Raw genomic sequence first — 20,968 nt, forward strand, 5'->3', positions numbered from 1 at the left:
CTTCTGCGATCTGAGAATTCGTATACCGTCTCACGGTGATGAAGCGTGAACACTCGAACATTACATGCTCAAATGTCTCTCTTAACTCCGTACATTCCAGGCAGAGTGCCTCCTGAATAAGATTCCTTCGCTCGAGGTGACCTGGGAAGAAGCCGAGTCTTGTCAGCAGCTGTGCGGTGAAGAATTAAACTGCACCAAACAGACGAGATGTCCAGATCCTCACTGCTGAGATGAGCTGACGCATCTATGCACCATGAGCCAAGCCACTGTTGAAGTGAGAATACCCTTTCAGCCACTTTAACAGTTTGATAGTTGCAGCCAGTGTCTCGGCATCGGAGTTTAACAGTGGCATTAAATGGTCGAGACGTGCTCAGCCTTCTTCTTGAAGGTTCGCTTCTGTCGATATACACGGAGTCCAATTCAATCATCTGCTTAGTTTGGTTACACTATCGTTCAACCCTTTCGCTTAAGTTGTCCGGTGTCAGCTTAAGGACATGTCACTGAAGCCTGGCATTAAGATAAGATTCCATGGCTTTCGACTAACATATCAATCGATTCGATTATCTCGTCAGCGGTTTGAGAATCTATTAAGCAAATAATAAGCGCATTTCAATAATCAAATCACAATTGCTAGACTAAGGGCTCTGTTTGTACCAGGAAAATCGAACAACACTACACCAATGCGCTAATAGCAGCTAGAAAAAAGCGTTTCGATAGAAAAAAAAAACCAAGACACGATTTGTTTAAAATTGAGCACAAAAAAAATCGCCCCGGGTTTCGAACAGTTCGAACAGAATATTTACAACACGTTTACATCAATGGCAGCTATTTCTTCTCGCTGCAAGAAACGATTTCCACTGCCGCACTATATTGAATCCCATCTCGCCCGAAGCAGTACAAACACCGTCGATCATCGGTAAGGATTGCAATTCCATTCGCTCGATTGATGCAGGCGGGTGACAATAAAAGGTGCTCAAGTCATTACTTTGAGCGAGGGAACAAAATCAAATAATGCTTCTCCGAAATTGGAAAACAATATGAGCGGAGTTGAGCCTTTAGTCTGGTGCGATTGCGATTCCCTTTTGCATGATGGGAAAGCATTCCAAGTGAGACAGGTGCAAAAAAAGGGATGAAGAGAAACATATTACAACTGTGAAGTGAAAAAAAAGAACGAGTAAGCTTCACTTTGCTTTCCCACTTCCTTGGAACGCTTTTCCCTGCTTGACTCATTCAAATCTAAAGGTAACGTTGCCTTCGGCTTGCCTTGATCCACCTGGACCAGCTTAACGAATGGATCTATTTTTTGTTGTTGCTTCTCTGGGTATTATTTGTTGAAGAATCTGGTTCCTCGCAGGAAAAGTCGGACCGAGCGCAATACATACATGGTCACCCGGTTGCCTGCGCTGAACGCCATCCTTTGAATGGTGAGCCGTCATCGCGCCGCTAAAGGACACGATTTCATTTTGATGCAAAGAATGGTAAAGTAAAGTGACACCGAAAACGGAAAAAGCACACAAAGGCACACATGACGCGGACCGGAGCAACATGCACTTGTGGATGAGCGTGTCTCTCTCTGTGTGTGGATGTGGGGTGGGGTTCCGAACGGTTTCTAACGTTTGTGCTGTGAAGGTGCATTTGCATTTTATGTCGCTGCACACAATTGCGTTGGCACGACAGATGTTTCAATCTCCAGTTGGCCGTTTCCATTTTCCATTCCCGATTTTCCTGTTGTGTCCACAAGCTTCGGACTCGTTACGGGAAAGGTCACACTAGCAAAGCGACCGAGCGACGGAGGCAACGGAGCATGTAGGTCAGGCGCGAACCTGTTGGGAAGCTGCTGGAGCTGTTTTCCATTTCGCTGCACCGCTTTACACTTGTGATGAGAAAGAAATTTCACTAAAGCACACACACACGGACAACAACAAAAAAGGGAACTACATGTAAAGATTGTTTTTCTCTCTGGCTGCACACATTTTACCATCCAATCCGTCTGCAGAGTTGCATCCCGTCCGAACGGTTTCAGAGCACGGGATGATGATCCACGGACTATACCCGGGAGTTTTTGTAGAGCGCTTCAAGTGTGTTCCTGAACAGTTGTGGGAAGAGATCATTTGCAGTAAAAATGTCAATTTAGCGTAAAGTGCAGTCGTTGGCTGTTTTGACAGTGTTTGGTTAAGGTGAAGGTGTACTTTGAAGAGATTCTGCCTTGACCTTAGTGGAGTCGATGTAATTTAAAATTTTAGCATTTTTCATCGACATACTTAAATTAAAACGTCTTTCAATTCGCGATTCTATAATTGGTTGCACACAAATACTATGACAAACTTTTGCTATTGCATGAAGTTTTTAAATTGGAGAAACAGTTCTACAGCATACGATTAAAATGTATGATTTATGATAAAAAATAGTCTAATTAATTCCTGAAGCTAGGTGCTTTCATGAAGTCTGCTGCATATTTTTAACGACACGTACCACATCTGTGCTGATGCTTCAGTAAAGGAGGGTTTAATTCCTGATGCTCACTAGTGATTTTTGATGTAAAGAAAACTCATCACGCAGCTAAAATTCTAGGAAAAGGGCCTCTATTTTCTACGAGTTTCAATGGTGCATTCTTAGTTGACTACATCCGTTCGTACTAGCAGGTTATAATTAAGGTGACTGAAGCAGCTGGGATTAAGAACATCATGGTCCAATTACACAGGATGAAGTTGTTTGAGGTGTTTCTCGAGTAAAGCAATTCGCAAGACAAGCGGACGTGTAGCAGAAAGAGTTGATGAATTGCGCCAAGACATATCCCAGAGACCTGTGCAAATACATCATAAATCAGACCTGTGCAAATACAAATAAAACCACTTTGAAAACATAATCACAATAATTTGTGATATTGAAAAGTAAGGGAAAAGGACTGTTTTATTGAATAAAGCAAATGATTACGGGACGCATTTTCTTTGGTAGTTATAGATGTCGAAAAAAGGGTGGAAACTATTACCCATCCAGGCATCCTTTTCAAGAATTAGCTAGTATATTAATTCCTCCAATTTCTCTCAATATCTAAAAGTTCCATGCCATTAAATGTTTCTTGGAGTTCAGCTTATTTTAGGAACCCAGCACCATAGCGTAGTCCAGTTCGATCCGATTGATTCTTGAGACCATTCTCTAGTGCCATCTCATTAAAATATTAAGTTGTAGAAGCTAATAGGCCGGTCTTTACACGGCAGGATCGGGATGCAAAATCCCATCCGGACAGTTCCCCAGTAGAGAGGCCTGACTATCTATGACCCAAGAAGTTGTTAGGCAAATAAAATAAGAAGAATAAGAAGAAGCTTACAGTGCATCATATCCAAATAGTGTGATCGTGATGCTTGAATATTTGAAGCACGAGTTGACGGGAAGCCTCAAAAGCCAATTTTTTAAACTTGAAGTCATGCAGGTTACTTATTAATAGATTGTATATGGCCAATAAATTACTCCAAATGCTGTGACCATTTTTTTATCTTTAATTTTTGATGAACCTTTAAAGGGGCCTTACTTTAGCATACCACACCCAATTCCACATTATAAACTTTTTTTAATGGAATACGTCAATTGGATAATTCCACATCCATAGGACGGCCAAATTATTGTGTGGATTTACTCTCAAACCTTCATATAAAATAAAGGTAAACTTGCTGCTACACCGAAACTTGCTGCTAGACCGTTCTTCATGAATAAGAAACAGATATCTAGCTTGTTCATGCAACGATTGTTGCATCGTGACTCAAAAAATCCATAGAGAAAAATGTAATTTATTTACACCTGAACGACTCCAAAGAATGAAATACGACCTCATAGGTCGTCGTTCTGATCCTCTACAAGGATTTGATCTTCAACCTTTCCTCTGTTTAAAATTTGCTTCAAAAATAATTTACGATTTTCCCGTTGTTTTCAAACGATTTTCTATTGACAATTAAAAAATGCTAAATGGCCTGAGCGAACTCGCTCGGATCATCAATCAAGCCTTCCCAATTCCCATCAAGTCTCCAAAATTGCTCTTCTGTGTATCTTCTTCTTTTTTTTTTTTTTGCACTACAACCTCGAAAGGGCTTCGGTCTACCAATTTCTGGCTCTTTTCGGCCTAATTTTATCCGTAGCACCTTTGTACGGGGAGGCGTTCTGGATGAAATTTGAACTTCAGTCCTGCCATGTGAAGACCTCGGCCTTTATTAATACTTATTAATCAAATCTCAACATCGAAAGAGATCTGAAAATTTAATATATCAATAACATATTCATCTAAAAGAATGATGTTTAACTTGTAGTTAGTTAGCAACGACATCTGTCAGCAAAACTGCTCCAAACCTTTTTAAACTCCTGATTTTATCCATCTCTACCTCACCCCTTAGAGTACCCCATGGGAGTAGAGTTCACAACAGTATTCCAATAGTTAATCTAAAGCCTTTAGAAATTATAATTCATCACGTTCCACTAATTCTCACAGCTGAGTCGGATCAGGGTCGAGTAAACGCATTTTATGATGCAAGTTCACATCACACGCGTCCACATCCACTCACAGCAGCAGTTCCGGCACGTTCCAGCTGCACAAACAAACACCGCCGCTTGTGCACTGACCGAAATGCAATCACATTCAATCTTTATGCACCGAATGCCGCCTGCTTACCTCGGTTTAAACTAAGTGTGATAGAAAATGCGAATTAAGGTAGATTGCAAACCCTAGCCCGGATCCATCCGAAGCGCACTGCTGCATCGTTACATAATTTGACCGTGGTGCAGAGATGGCCGCGAACCAGCTTTCGCTATTACATTGATTACGTTAAGAGGAGGAACCCGGCACTCGAGTGGCACAGTAGTGTACAGCATCTGCCGCATTCAATCCGCCTACAGGCACGGAAGGCTTGATGCATTGCAGTTAGCTTAAGTATTTCTTCCTGGAGGAGATTCTAGCTGAAGTGAAGTTGCAACTGTCGACAGTGAAGCCGTCTCAACAGTTGGTGTCGAGATAGTGCCTGAGAATAATTATCTCTCTTGTGCATTTTTAAGCAACATTAAAGAACGAGTCCCTTCTTATTGCTATAAGAACCAACAATTTTAAAGAAGAGTTAACATCGAAGCTGACGTCGGTTTAGGTTTCCCGAAAGCGTTGCGCATTCGAAATTCCGCTCGGCGAAATTAATGCAGATATGAAATGTGACCGCCCTTTTACCGAGATGAGGTTGTGGCCATTTTGGGGCGAAGAAGAGCCCACCCATCCTACCACAGCTGGGCCAAGGTTTTGCTTTGTAGTTTGCCGGCGAATGTGTGTGGGCTCGCTCTAACCTAACGTTCGCGTTGGCTCATCCAATGCACTCCAGAAACGCCCGAGAAGTGCCCTACAAGTAGGTAGGCAGGTCCGTATGATAAATGTATGGTTTTATGAAAATGAGTGTAGCTCCTTTTCCCCCAATTTTTCCTCGTTTTTCCCACCAAGCTGAGCACATTTCGACTAGTGCTAGTCATCGAAAACCCTTTCGCACGCGTATAGATTCTACGCGATGGTTTTCCGTTTGGAACCGAAACGACTTCACCTTTGGAAGTGGTCCTTTTTCTTCTTTTAACTTCTTTATTTTGGTCAAAAACTGTTCCAAACTGCTCCAGCACCGAACAAGAAGCTAAGGGAATGCTGCATTTTATTGCCAGCTACCAAAGGACACTCCGGTGCGCTCTGGCCAACCCGGGAAAAGTTCGGCGACGAAAGCCTTCTGATGCATAAAATTTTATGGTCACACGGAAGCGGCCACTGTCAGGCGGCTAGGGTTTCCCCTTGGTGAATTTTGAAAGAGGGCGAATTTTGACGCACGGTTGGAGGACAATCGTTTTAAACCCGAATGCCGGATTTGGACAAAGTTTTAAAACAAATGCTAACCGCCATTGTTGGAAGCGAACAGTTGGGAAGCTAATGCTCGGACGCTTATTTCGTGAAGAAAGGGCAGTTGGCAGGTGGTCGTATATGATTCGTATTTTATAGCGCTTTTTGGTGTAAAAAGATTCAAAGTTAAATTAAATTAAATTTAAGAGTGTATTTCTATTGAAGAAGTTGAAATGGAACCAAAATCAATCACATAATACTCCCTTTTTTCATGAAATAACTTGAAGGAAGCTAGTGCCAGTTTTATTGGTTTTTGTTTCGGTGAAAGTTTTTTCATGAGACCATTCAACAGCGCAAAAGAAAAAATTCTCACATGTCCAACTATCAGCTATTCTTGGGACAAACTCCCCGCTTCTCTATTTACACAATCCATCACAAAACAGGCACCGGTGGACAAGAAAGTACATCCATTTGATTTTTCCTTCTCCATTTCAATAACTCCCGAAAAAGTTTTCGATCGGAAAGTAGAAAATGAAGTTTTCGACAAAACATTGTGATCTCTCTCACGGTGTCAAAGCTATTTTCCCATTCGCTTCTCTTAATAAGTGGTGCCCACAGAACATACAAACTGAACTGCGAAACACGATCCGAACAAAAACCGGTGAACAAAGCAGCACCGAGAAGCTGCACCAAAGTGAAAAAGTATCGTTTGACATTGACGGGGAAAAACTTTCATCCAACGCACATACAGCTGCATTCAGAGGTTTTTGGCGGAAGTCTACCGACAGTGTTTGGGGTTGATGTTTGTTCTCTCCCTTTCGGGCGAAAACCCCCTTTGACGGGATGAAGTTGCAGCTTGTTTTTTGTTTTTGTTTTGGAGAAGGGCCATTCCCTGCCTACTATGCTGTTTTGGGTTTGGAAGTTTGCAAAACATTTATTTCCGAGTGAAATACAGCCAGTGCTTTGTAGTGTCATATGATCCATGGTGTTTTTAACGCTTGTTACGCTTACCTTAGCTGAAAGGGGGTAAAGAGTGCACCTTTCATAACCAAATTTTACAGATAGGAAGGTGAAACTGTGCTCTCAAGACTTATCAGCTATGATTTTATTGATGTGTAGTAAATTTTAATTTGAATGTTTCAAATTTTATTTATATATCTTGAAATATTTTTCAGTTATGAGTAAGATAAATAATATCGAAGCTGCCTCACGACCAAATAAATGACTGAGAATTTCTTTTTTTGAATTTAAGCCAAGAAAAACTCTTTTTTATGTAAACATTTCGTTAAAAATTATTTTTTAAATTTCAATTTAAATGAAGCTAAAAGAAACCACAAAATCTCATAATTCATGATGGAGACGCCTGGTACTTTGTGATTTGAATCCATAACACTTCAAAAGCTCTGTGGCGGTATAACTTCATAAATAATATCACTTTTTACAAGAATATCCATAGTTTTACAATTTGTATATTTGAATTAAAATTGGAAAACCAAACCTTTTGGTTTTTAATAAAAAATAACGTTGATTTTCGAACTAATGTCCTTTTAACACTTCACATATTAAACAATAGATACGTTATGTATAACAAGTGGATTAACACAGAATATACAGGTTATTCCAGAGTTTTTTGAAGGCGTTCCACATATTTGGGATTTTTTTAAAGATTTTCCATACATTTTACTTTTTATCCCCCACAGGTTTGAACGTTTCTCGAAATCGTCAGTTCGTTTGAATATTTTTGGGAACGCCTGTTATCGATTCATGATTCAACAAAACTATATGAAATGGATTAACATGAATAAATCCTCCATTTGACAAAAAATTCAAACTGTACAACTATTTAGAGAGTTATATTCATCAAGAATTTGATTTGTTTTGGCTTCAAAAGCTGTTTGAAATTTTCTGTAAGAATCTGTGGCAATTATCAGTGACAAAATTCTCTCTTTCTCTCTATCTCGTCGTCTTCTTGATATCACGTAGTTGGATAGCCATTTTTGACCACGGAAAAAGGTCTCGAAAGGATTTGAACCCCACCCTGTCGTATAAAGACCGGCGTCGTTGTCGCCTCTTTCACCGGGTCACCCACTGTTATCATTCCGTTAGGATCATTATTGAGTACAAAGATATTTTTTGCAAGAGTTACGTATACGTATATTTTTAAATTTATTTTACGTAAGGATGTACAAAAATTAACTTATTCGCTTAAATTAGAACTAAGTCAAGTGGTTTATCAATCACTCTTGTAAAAAGACACATTATAATCGACATTTTGTTCAGAAAGAACAGCTTTGCTCAGCAAAAAATATTATGCTCATAAGCACGCAGAGCAACCATTGGACAAAATTCATCACGTCATTATTTAAAAACCCAAACCTTACACACACACATTCCTTTTAGCATGCAGAAGCATGTGAGCTCACCACAGGCACCCTTTGGGAGTATTAAAGCGCTCAGAAAGCAAATCGCGTCATCGAGTGAGCGTGTGGTCATCAATTTCGTCCCGTCCATCCCTTCGTGCAGCAGTTTAGTCATTTTCGGTACGTTGGACACACGCCACGTCACACGCGATCTCCCAAATAGGGATAGCAAAAAAGAAAAGAACCCCCTGAAACTATGTCAACGTCGCCTAAATAGTCGGTTCAGCGTGCATGCACAGACGAAGAGACGAGGGAAAAGGGTTCGTTTAAATAGCTGCTGCGGTAGAATCTTTAGCGAAAGCGCGTGTGTAAGGAGTGAGTTAATTTCAACGAATTAAACACTTGACCTGATTTTATAATTACACACAGCCTAGCCTGCACACCTGGCCATAGCGCGCATTAGCTCACGACGAATTTACCCACTGCAGACGGATGGACTCTGCAGAAGCTTAAAATGTAAATATTGTACAGCGCTTGGGCACGAGTGAGAGTTTCCCGAAAGAATCAATAAATTGCGGCAAATGAAACTCTTCTCCCTGTTCCCGTCATTCCAAGGGTGGAAAATGTCGCACGAAATGCATTGGGGTGGACAAGGAGCACTCCCTCGTGGCGATTAATTTCGGAAGAAGCTTCTCGTGGCCCCCCAACTTTCATAATTTACCTTGCAAACCTAACAACAGTGTGTGTGTGTGTGTGTGTGTGTGTGTGTGTGTGTGTGTGTGTGTGTGTGTGTGTGTGTGTGTGTGTGTAGTTTCAAACGGGAGTCAAAATACGCTAGCCCCACCAGTGATGGCTAGTGAAAGACAAACAAACATACCATTTCATTTTCCTCCGAGAAGAGGCAGCTCTTTTGCTGTTAGCTTATTGTGTGTCGGTGTGTGGAAAGCGTAATGTGAGGAGTTGCAGTGTCTTTCTGTGTCAGGAAGAATACGTCCCTCCAAGTTCTCTTACCCATCCTGACACTCCTCATGTATCCGTTTCGAGGTCATGCTGACAAACCAAGACACCGAACCGAGGCCAATCCAGCCAGCCAAACATGTGTGTGTGTGTGTGTGTGTGTGTGTGTGTGTGTGGAAATGGTCGCGGGAAAAATCAACACGACACATCTTCGGAAGCAGCGCGGTAAAATTACAGTGACCGAGGCAGGAAATTCGTGTCATGTTTTTCGCACACCAACACGGTAGAAGTGTCTTTTTAAGAAACGTCGGTTCGACGTGTCCCAGTTGAGCACGTACCCGTAGCACAACACAACAAACTAACCACCACACTCGGCTCGGGCCTCCTGAAAGTACTCGACCGACTCGCTATTAAATGCTGCCTCGTTTTCACCCGTGTCATGGAGGTGAAAAATTAAATAAACCAACTGCAACCAGCAGGGAAAGAGAGCATCCGGTTTGGAACTACACGAAACGACATCGAACCTCACAAGTACGGAACTGAATAAAATTACAAAATTTTCCCAACCCAAACTCACCAAACGCAAAAACTGAAAAAGAAGGGAAAAGTTTTTCCGTTCCTTACAATACGCAATGAGCATACGGGATGGGTTTCCTTGAGGGACAGAAGAAGGAAAAAGGCTTGTCCCCAAGAATACATGCTTCTTAGCCTGCGTTGAATGTATTTAAAAGAGAGCGCATTTCCACATTTATATTTTTCCACACGTGTTTCCCACCCCAAAAAAAAGGCAATCCTTGTGATGGCCTTGCATCACACAATACGGAAAAACACCCGAGTACTTACCCTTTTGCTGACAATACACATTTTCCTTTTCCCGGGTTTTACCGCACACGTGCCATTTTCTTTGTTTCCATCTCTCGTTTCCACCACTCGGCATGCTAAAGGAAGCTGGGGAGAGCATTTTTCTGTCACCGAGTGCGAGCACAGCGTGTGTTTACCACTCTTGCCAGAGAACACAGAGGACGAGAAAATCCGGATCCGGTGTGCTTAAGAGAGGCAAGGATGAGGAGGCATTGGGGAGACGTGGGAAAGTGGTACACCAATTGTAGATGCAGTGGTATGCAGTGGCTTTGTTCTTCTCCGTTGCCTTGACATTGGCACCGGGTCAGTCTGTCAGTGGGACAGTCGCGTTTTCCGTTTTCCAAGTGACATATTTCGCTAGAATAATAAGATTTTGTTGTGCTGCTGCCACTGCTGCTTGTGAGGACGAAAGTGGAGATAGTGTTTTCTGGGATGAGCTTTATGCAAAACCGAACTGGTTGCATATAGGACGTAATGGAGAGAAGAGTTAGTAGAACAGGGTCATGTTATCGATCGCGCCTGGAAATGGATTGATTAGCAAAAGAGGTTGGCTGAATCATGTCTGTTACCGAAGAAAAAAACATTAAATGGTAAAGAAATTTGAGTAGCAATTAGGATTTGAGTAGGAAGATTAGAGATGACTCTTAAAAACACTTGAAATGTTTTACATAAGATCAGATTGTTTCCTAAACTAATGGAATTATGAAATGCTAACCACCAGAGACAAACATGAAACTACGTAAGAATATAGTGGATGTCTTCTTTTCATTTCGCTGCAGAAATATTTTTGACAAAAATTCAACCTATGATGCAGTTCTTGATTGAGACGAGGATTATAGTATTGTGCATCCGAACCCTCATTCTAAGAGCCTTTCATACCTCTACTGAAAACTCGCTTTAATGAAGTACAATTCATGCAGGAAATTCAGATAAATTTTTTTAACGATTTCGTAATGAAGACCCTATGATTCATCCTGATTGTCTCGTATATTGTTAACTTTTCAGTTGATTTATGAATAGTGAAACACGTGTCATAGGAGACAAAATGTGGATCTATTTGCTACATTTAATCTTAAAATGAGGCAGGAGCTGATGAGGAAGTGCCCATCTTTATAGACTGGTTGATTTGAAGTTGATGAAATATTGATACAAGTTACAGAGTACCAGTCTAAGTGGTAAAGAATATGTCTGACAAGATAGATTTTGGGAAGATCCGGTACCAGAGGCAGTTCCGGTCTTCACACGGCAGGATCGGGTATCGAATCCTGTTTGTGTTAGCCGAAATGTCTCGTACAAAAGCTTAAGAGCTGAAGAAAGGCAGAAGGTTTTCGAAAAAAACTTGTTGTCCCTTTCTGAGATGAAGGGTCATCCAAGTGATTATTACTCCGCATGGAAGGCTGACGGCGCCTTAGTAATCATCGAGTCGTCGATCGAAGAGACTCTCAAGCGACCGTAGAAATGATCAACAGAATGTCTTTTTGGTCGCAAACCTATCGAAGGAGCTCATGAAAAAAAATTACATCCAATAAAGAATTACTGTTCTAATAGACTTAGGAACAGTCTACAAAATGCAAAAAAAAATATGATAAAGACAATCAGCGCTAAGATTTTAGCTTATTGGCAAGCGGACGTTATGGATAAATACTGCTTTTTATTAATTAGGGAAGGCCTGGTCGTATTGCAGTAAACATTTATTTATTTATTTACTATTAAGGTTATAACATCTAGCAATACGGCCAGGCCGTTCCTAATGAATAAAAAAAAAAAGGTTATAACATCTTCTTTCTTCAGGTCAGAGGTGATTAGGTCGACCTCTTAAGGTTATTTCTGACCATTTCTGGATTAATAGACTTATTGATACTGCATAGTTGGATTGTCAGTCCTCTCTATGGGAGAACGGCTCAGATGAGATTTGAACCCCAGTCCTGCCTTGCGAGGATATAAATACTTCTTATAGGGCCTTAAATAGAGGCCCAAATAGGATCAACTGCTTTGTTATTCCGAGGATTGTTTCGAAGGGCAGTAGAGCGATGATAATAGAATTCTGAATACTTTCTCGGTATTAATCAAGCAAGGTGTATGTATTTAGCAGGTGAATTTTTATCGATTCGATCGACTGAAGGCCATTTTGGTCGACATGTGTCAGATTTTTTAAAAAATTATGATAAGATTTGAGTCTATCAACATGAACAAACAGCCTCGATTCACAGCTCCTTAAGCAATTTTGATAGTTTGACGATCATCTTGGCAAATCAAATGTTGTTCCACACAGGATTAAAGATATTTGGTTTCATTATTCCTTAAGAAACCACTAGCTATATCACATCCTGCATCCCCTTCGACGCTTCAACCGCTCCCCACAATACCCTTCCCCACGATTCCCAAGGAATTGCTCTGTCAAGTTGAGAAATTTCCATAAGCTCTGAACAACTCCAAATACTTTGATACAGATGTACCTCTGCTCTTTAGGAATGATTTTATAAGTCTCGTCTCTGTATGCACAAAACGGTTTGTATTTAAACGTATTTAAGACTTTTCTTCCACGTTTTTGGGTAAAAAAAGAGAATTTTCATTTAAATTTCCTTACGATACTCCCGTGGACAATTTCTCGTTTAACTATTCAAAACCGGATGTGTAAACCGTAACAGGAGGAAAAAATCCCTTCCACTCTGCCCTTTCAAGTTGCCGTCACCGTTCAAGTCACTATGCCTCTCAAGGAGCTGAACATTTGCTTTCTTCTACTCATTTATTTAACCAAAAGCCCACTCACACTCGCCAACGGGTGCCTTTGGTCATATTTGTTTTTCCCACCCAAGCAGCTTAAATGTACAGGCACTTTCTTATCGAAACGAAGAAATCGCCCGTATGGTCGTCTCTCGCCCGAAAGAGCTGGGCGTTAAAATCTACACCCCCAACCAGTCTCCCATAGCACCATTTGCTACATTTTACATCCATTTCCCGGGCGCTGTTTAACCTTTCCGCTTGCGAGCGTGAAGGTGTGTTGTCGCACAAGCAAACAGCGGGGAAAATCGTCTGTTCATGCAGTCTCTGTGCCTTGGTTGCTGTAAACTTCATTTTTCGGTGTCCCTCTGGGCCCCATCCTCTGGGGTGTGAGTGTTTTTCTTTTGCCTTGTTTTTTCCGGATCGAAAATCGACCACTCGACAGCAACGCACAACGGTAGAAGCTTAGCCACCGTCCTAAGGGGCTATATGGTGACCCTTTTTCGAAAAATGTTTATAGCACCCGAAATCCAACGAACGAGCAGTAGTTGTTTGCCATCCAGACCGGCCATTTACAACCATCACAGCGGATGAGATTTGTTCACAGCGGAGTTCAGCTGGGTTGAGCCCACATGATTGCTTCCCATTTTTCTGCCAGGTTACAACGAGTTCAAAACCTAATGGGTCTGTCAGCAGGTGTTGGCAGGAGTCTGGGCCGAGCTGGTCTGGAACTCGTGCTGGAATTCGATGGTTCCTTCTTCCTTTTCCCAGTGGGCAAACCAAGTTGGGAAGCAGTTTAATGAGATTCCAATCGATGCAGTTTCAAGATGTGCTTCCAATTTAGCAACTCGAGCTGCTGCTCATTGCTCCGAAACCGGGCAAACTAATTACTACGAAACGAAACACAATTAAAACTCCGTTCTTTTACTGTAATTTCGTCTGTTCGCTCGCTTACGAGGAAAGCCTGGAAAAACACAGACGGAAACGAACATAATCGGGTTCTTTGGTTTCATGATGAAAGTTGCTGATGCTTCGTCGAGCGTTGATTTCCAATCTATTTGAAGGCGGAGAATCGATGATGGCAAAAGAACAACATTACTACCATCCATCCAGCATCTGCTCTGGAGCAGCAATAACTTCACTAAGCTCATTATCGAACCAACTACTAACTTCGCCACCGAATGCTCCCTGTGCGGATTGAGTGCGCAAATAAATAAATGATGATGAAAATGCACTCGCATTTTCCCGCTTTTTCCTCAAACACTCAAAATGGTGTCGATAAAAACTGCAATACTTCTCGGTAGCTCCCCGTTTGTCTTGCGCTCCCCCACTCGCTGTGAGGATTATTTGATGGAAAACGTAATAGTTTTTCGGTTTAAATCCGATCCATCAACGGGTGGCACGAAATTGAAGAACAAGTTGAGCCACAGCACCACACACACACACTCTCGCACACATTCAAACACTCTTTACAACTTCCCTTTTGCGAATTTTCCACGGGCCTGAGACGAGACGGACGGATCGGTGGAGCTAAACTATCCGGAAAACACATTAATTCACCACCAAAACCAACGCCACTGTGTCTCTGACGCCTGTTTGGCCCACAGCCACACCAGTGGTTATTCGCTGTATTGAGTTGCATCAGTTTTTGGGTTTTCCACCAACCCTTCTCCAGATTTAATCCAGCACCTCCGGTACGTTTCGAAGCTCCATGTAACTACTCCCGGAGAGCTACTTTGCACGGAAGAAAGTTTTCCCCGTTTTACTTCCATATGAAGGAATGATTATGATGATGCCACCATCACCGTGGCGAGTGTTAAATCATCATCACCGTGGCGCGAAATAGGCATGGTTCTGCTCAGGAAACTTATTTTTGTTTGCTGTGTTGCATGTGGGTATTGTGACTAGTTGAAGCTGGCTCGATTATAAGGCTGCGTAGTGTAAGGGAGTGTGGACGCTTTAGTAGAAATCATCACCCATAGGCGTAGTAGGACATTTTTACTGAATATAAGCGTTATAAGCTTCTATAGATTACTTACTGGAGTATGCCTTGAGAGTTGAGTTAGAATATGTGATTTTAGTAGTTGATTTCTGGTTCCTGCTCGGTGGTGGTTCCACGGACATTTTTACATCATTATAAAGCTACGAAAAATCTTTAACAATTTCAATTATACGATAAATGCAAATTCAACGCAATTTAAAGGCATTCCAGTTGGCCAAAAAGAGATGCAACGGAAGGGACTCTTTTTGATAGGCTTATCCTACCACACGAGCACATGCGTGCCCCAGAGTCCTTCTGCATGACTCGGTGGCAGAGTATGTGGGACTCATAAGAGCTTGGAAGGTTTTTTACATTCCATCACTTCCCGAATATCCTTGAAGCATTGGTTCCCCAACATCTCAGGAGATCGTGCGTTAATTAGAATGATGTCTAGGCTTAGGTCTAACCATTTCGCATTGAGAGCGTATCTCCAGCATATAGGACGAGTCGACTCCGAAGGATACCACGACATAGATCATCTTCTATGGTCTTGTCTGGAGCCTGATCTTGTCTATAGACATAATGCAGGACATAGAACGTGTTGCAATGGTTAACGGTTGCAGACAAGCTCGAGTGATGGAATAACGCTGGCTTTCAAAACCCATCAAAATACCCACGAAGGCAAACACTAGCTGGATGAGATTATCACACACGAAACCGATTCTCACAACCAAAACTACCACGAATTTGGATGACGGAATTACTATTTACGGATCAGCCAAGCACACCCGGGATAAGGTGCTTTTTCACGGGTTGTAGGAGGAAATGTCTCCAAACCACCGTGAATTGTATTCATGTTGTAATTTAGTTTTCAGCAAAACGACCAGGCCGTCCTACATGACTTTAATAAAAAAAAACAAGTAATCAATTCATTAGACAAAATAACCCTTAAAGAGTCTTTCTAAAACCCTTATGGTTAATGGAGATATGGTTTCTTTCATTCAAAGCTAAATAATATGTACGTCAAGGAACGGCATTGCCAATTCTGTTCATACTAAATTAAACTTATTTTTAAATTAAATTACTCTGATCACTGCTCGTTCTTAATGAGTTTATTGGGGCTCTTTCGTGCAACCATTGACTGTGCACCGTTTTTCTTTCTCTCTCTCTCTCTCTCTCTCTCTCTCTCTCTCTCTCTCTCTGCTGATATATGCCATCTTTTTGCTTTGCTTAACAATTTCTATCCCTGCTTTTGGGTGTCATATATCCAAAACAAATACATCATTTGAAAGATTATAAAAAAATCTTTAAATTCAAAAACAGTTGGAATGAATACATGCAATATCAAAAATACTAAAAATCAAAATTTGACCAAATCAAATCGTGCCTTTCACATAAAAACTGTAGGACACGGAACCCAAAATGGTTTACTGAACTACTTCAAAAATATGTTTACGTTAAAAAAGGTTGTCGCAAGCGCCTTGTATTTTTTTTTAACGATTTTTAAAACAATTGCAATAGCGGAGAAAATATTTTCCGTAGGTGATCATATAGTCATTTTATATGGAGCAATTTTGCAGGTGACAACAAAATGTGTGTTTCGTAATTCTCTACAACTTACTACAATATTAGTATTAGCTAACTCTTCTAGTTTTCAATTTTTTCTTCAAAAACTGGTGTCCGTATAGTTGTGTTAAGAAATGTAGTTATCAACATTAATTATTGGTTTGAGGAACCCAAACAATAATTTTAAAGTCTTTAAAAAAAAGGATACGCATGAATAATTGCTCAAAAGTTCAGTTATCTTAATTGTAGATCTTGAATCCAATTACAATTTTTATTTTACCTTTATAACTTTGGTTGCACAACTAGTTACAACAAATTGGCTATGCATTTTTACTGCTAATGAAAAAGCAAGCAAACTTAAATTACTTTAACAGCTATTTTTCTAAATTTCTGTTATTAAAGAGCAGATTAGAAAAAAGTATCTCACATTAAACAAACAATTACAGATCATTATTTATCCTGAGCTTGTTCAAAGGTACTGTCATACCCTTCACTAGTCTTTAGGAGTAAATCAATTATATTTGAAAAGTAGGTATAAAGCTTCAGTTGATTAAACAGATACGAGGGACTGGTCCTGCAAACTGGTTAAAAATTACCTTATGGCAAGTAGAACCTAAGAGATCGATCTAGAAGAAACAAAGAAGTACAAAAAATTCAAAGTAAAAATCCCAAAACTAGCAATACCTTGACCTTTCTATATAAATAAAAAAAAACCAAATTTTTCAAAATTTTAACTGCTTATTGCTCCGACTGTTTATTGAAGATTCCATTAGCGTACATCCAAAAACCAGGTCTCGTCTCGTTCCATAAATAATCAACTTCTTTTCGTTGGCGCGCCTGACAAATCATCACCACCCATAACTAATGATCGTTGGTGAACGAAAGATGCTGTGCAATCGAATCGTTCACACCCCAAGCATCCTATCAATCCCGCTCAGAATACTATTACAACTCCAACGCCAACAGCAACCGAATGGACTCACTGGTTATATCGTTAACCTATTTCAGTCAGTTACCATTTCTTACTTCATTTCCATCCACCACTAACAGTTTACTTATCGTCCACGTGCTTCGCTGTTCCTTTCCGATTCGTTACAGACGGCTGTTCATCATTAAAATTAATGCCCGCAAACTAAACGAGCCGGCACCGCTGGGGCATCGGGTTCAATTCCCAACCGGATCATCACGTACCATTACGGAAACCGTCACGTTTCGTGCCGTGTGGGTAAGAGAAAGAACTTTTGTGCCACCCTCATTCATTCATTCCCCTATTCCGATTACTTGTCTCCTTGATCGATCGATCGTTATGCCGCATGTGGGAACCATTAAAAGTCATTTCGGTGGGTGGAAAAGAAAACAAAACAAAAACCCTACCCGCACACGGTAAGAAACTTCAACCAACCATGAATAGATTCATGACTTCTTTCGCTTCGTTCGAGCATATCGTTAGAGGGCAGATTATTTCGAGGCCTTTCGTTGCCCATTGTCGTCTGGCCGGGCTGGTTTAGAACGTTCGCAAACGACGTTACTGCGAAAGCTGCAAACCGGCGAACGATCTGTTCTAATTGCGTGCTGCGCGACGAGAAACTTTCGCATCCGGTGGGTATCTGTGTGTATGGGACCGAGTTCGTGTCAGGCCTGGGGCTGGTGGTTCTTCGTTAAGATGTGTTCCTTGTGTAAGCCCGGATTCTTGCAATCTTTCGAGTTGTCCCAAACCTACCCCAGAAAGCGGAAGTGAGAAAATGAGCAAAAATTATCGAACTCATTCCCCATAATTTTGGGCCGTTGCTTGGGGTGCTTACGATGTTATATCTAGTGAATCATTACTTCATTCTTAGTATCAGTCTGTGCTGTGAATTAAGAAGAAATATTTCCGAGACAACATCTCGTGTACTAATTTCTGAACCTTGAACATGCTTTAAGCACACTAAAATAAAGTAAGAATACTATAGTTTACCCAGTAGTTCTGAAGGGTGTCCTTCAATGCCAACCATTGCGTTAACCAACTGCCACAGAACTCATCAATCTATGTGTCATCACATCTGATTATGCCGAAAAGCTGCGTTCGCACTTTTTGACTTAATGTGATTAAACACTTTAAATTAAGCTCTGTGCTACGGAAGCTTCCCATTCTTCCGGACGGCTGACGCCCAGAAGACCACCGGATCTGTGAATCCTCACTGGTGTACGGTGTGGCATACCGTGTGGCATATTTTAATCCCATTTCAAATCCGCACACAAATCCCGAACGCGACGGCCTCCACGGTGACATTGCCTGTGATGCAATGGACGCTGTCTGTGTCACGGATTTGAGCGATCGCGTGAGGGGTTCTACCGCCGATGGCGGTGATGATGATGATGGGAAGCTGTTCTGTTGATAATTTTAATTGATTTTGAAACTGTTCGCCATTGAACCTGTGCGGAGCCCGAAGCGCGACGAGCAGGCAGTTCAAGCACACCGTGTGACTTGATAATGATATTCGCGCCGGGGAACAAAGAGCTGTTGAAAAGCTCCCGGGTCGGTTCTGGAGCTCGGAGCTGGATCGTGGCTAATGGGTATCGGAGGTAATTAAATTAAAGCAACAATCGGCAAGATGTTGACACTGTGCGAAAGAGATGTGGAGCGCATTCAAGACAATGTTTTCGAAAGGAAAAATAATAGTGGCGCTATGAAGATCGATTATTTACGTTGGGAAATGTTGGTGCAGTGCTTTGTTGTGTAAAAATGGAAAGATAAAATAAAAATCCAAAATGATCATTAGGAGAGAATGTCAACGAAAACAAGTTGTTCCTGGAAACAAATTGTTTTGTCTCTGCTAGGAGGGATTTAATGAGCAAGTAGCTCATTAAAAGCAAAAAGAATTCAAAAAACAGTATATCAACAGTTCTAGAGAATTTTGCATTGTTTTACGAGTTAAATAAATGTTCTACATTGCTTGCATAGAGCAATCTGCCCTCAAATGTGTCTGCTGAGAGCTGCTGTTCTGCTGAAGATTTCGACACAATTTTTTCCAAACAAAATTTTAGAATATTACTGAAAAACATTCAAACAAAGAAGCATAAGGAGCACCTTCTGTTTATCTACACTTTAAAAGCAAAACTTGATAATAATCGAAAGCTGTTTGTGCTAAGTTATTCCCTTGCCCAATATTTGATTGAAATTTTGATTATTTTTTTCAAAATAGAAAATTATAAGTAACTTTAAAGATTGGCCTATCAAAAACACATAGAAGACAAATGTGATCGGTACAAAATATACAGAAAAATCATGTGAAGCTGTGATGTTGAAGCTGATGTAACGAGCAGTAACTTGCTCTAGGTAGAGATAACTGTAATTAATCACAATATTTTATAATTGTTTGATATTCTAGCACACCTATTGTGCTGGAATTCACGTCAATAAATTACATTAGCTTACAAATATAAATTCCAGGTATACTCTAGAACTTTCTATGCGGTACGTGATGAAAGAGGCACATAGCATCTTCTTTCTCTTCATCGTTGGCTGTAAAGCCTCGGAAGATCCTATCATTACTGGCTTCCTTGATTTGATTCTTCACGGAACCGGATAGCCTCGGGGGCCTTCTGCGTCCGGGAATCATACATCCATATGTTAATCTTACAATCATATTAACAACTGAATTGAAGAAGCACTCCAGTATAAACTATTTATTGAGTTTTACTTGATAGCTTGAGGTGATCCAGTGGCTGAAGCGATGAATGCGCTGGCCTTGACACAACGGCCTAACACCAATACAGTGCATTGAACTGTAGTTTGAATGACAGAACAACTAGTACTAATGTTCTAAAGTGAGTGTGTGACGACCTCTTAGTGTCATGCCTGCCATTTCTGGCTTACTAGACCTCATGACACCACGCAGTTGGATAGTCAGCCCTCTCAACGGTGCGGAGGAACGGTACAGATGTGATTTGAACCTAGGTCTTCCTGCGTGAAGATTAGCGCGGCTGCCGTATCTACTACTGGGCCATCATTCCATCTCAATTTTGGCCTGCACGCCTCCTCTGTCCAAGATGATTGGGGCGAAAGAAGTCCCAGATATCCACAGCATCTATAAATAAACAATTTATCTGTCTAAGCGGACGGCCTAAAAGGACTTTCGTCCGGTGTCATTCACATGACATGACCAGCCCACCGGAACCTGTCGAGCTTATTTCGCTGCACGATGGTTAGATCATCGTACAGCTCATAGAGATCGTCGTTGAAGTGGCTCCTCCATTGAGCTTCCTCGCATGCGAGGCCAAATATCCTTCGGCTAACAGGGTTTTGGACAAAGTCCCTCACTAAGAGGCGTATGTAAATACTGGAGCTTTCATTGCTATTAATAGTCATTTCTGATCAGGTTCTAATTTGCAAACTGACTGTGTTCGAACCTCTTTTGAAAAGGATAAGTTACTTACCTACGCTTAGCTTCAGGATCGTTCAGGATATCAGGGGTTATCTGGTTTTTGATTTTTTATCCTTACTTTGTAATTCAACGGTGAGTTCTATCGCATTTTCCTGAATTTTTATATTCATATTCTAAAATCGCTGACTGACTACCTTGCTATGGGTACAATCAAGTCACAGAAATCCAGAAAATGGCAATCCGAGACCTCTCGAGATTCTAGTGCTCAAGGAAAAAGAATATTCGAAAATCAATTAAAGCTCTTTAAAAAAAT

At 41.0% G+C, this 20,968-nt stretch overlaps 1 protein-coding gene across 2 annotated transcripts in view; it reads left to right on the forward strand.

Annotated features, from left to right (window-relative positions):
* The window catches only part of LOC118509603, a 173,117-nt gene that overhangs the window by 42,967 nt on the left and 109,182 nt on the right, over positions 1–20,968 (forward strand). For both annotated transcript variants that reach the window (XM_036050398.1, XM_036050399.1), the window contains exon 3: positions 17,387–17,513. The gene's annotated coding sequence lies outside the window, so the exon portion shown is untranslated. The remainder of the gene's footprint in view (positions 1–17,386; positions 17,514–20,968) is intronic.

Source organism: Anopheles stephensi, chromosome 3 (genome assembly GCF_013141755.1).
Source record: "Anopheles stephensi strain Indian chromosome 3, UCI_ANSTEP_V1.0, whole genome shotgun sequence".
NCBI classification, from domain to species: Eukaryota; Metazoa; Arthropoda; class Insecta; order Diptera; family Culicidae; genus Anopheles; species Anopheles stephensi.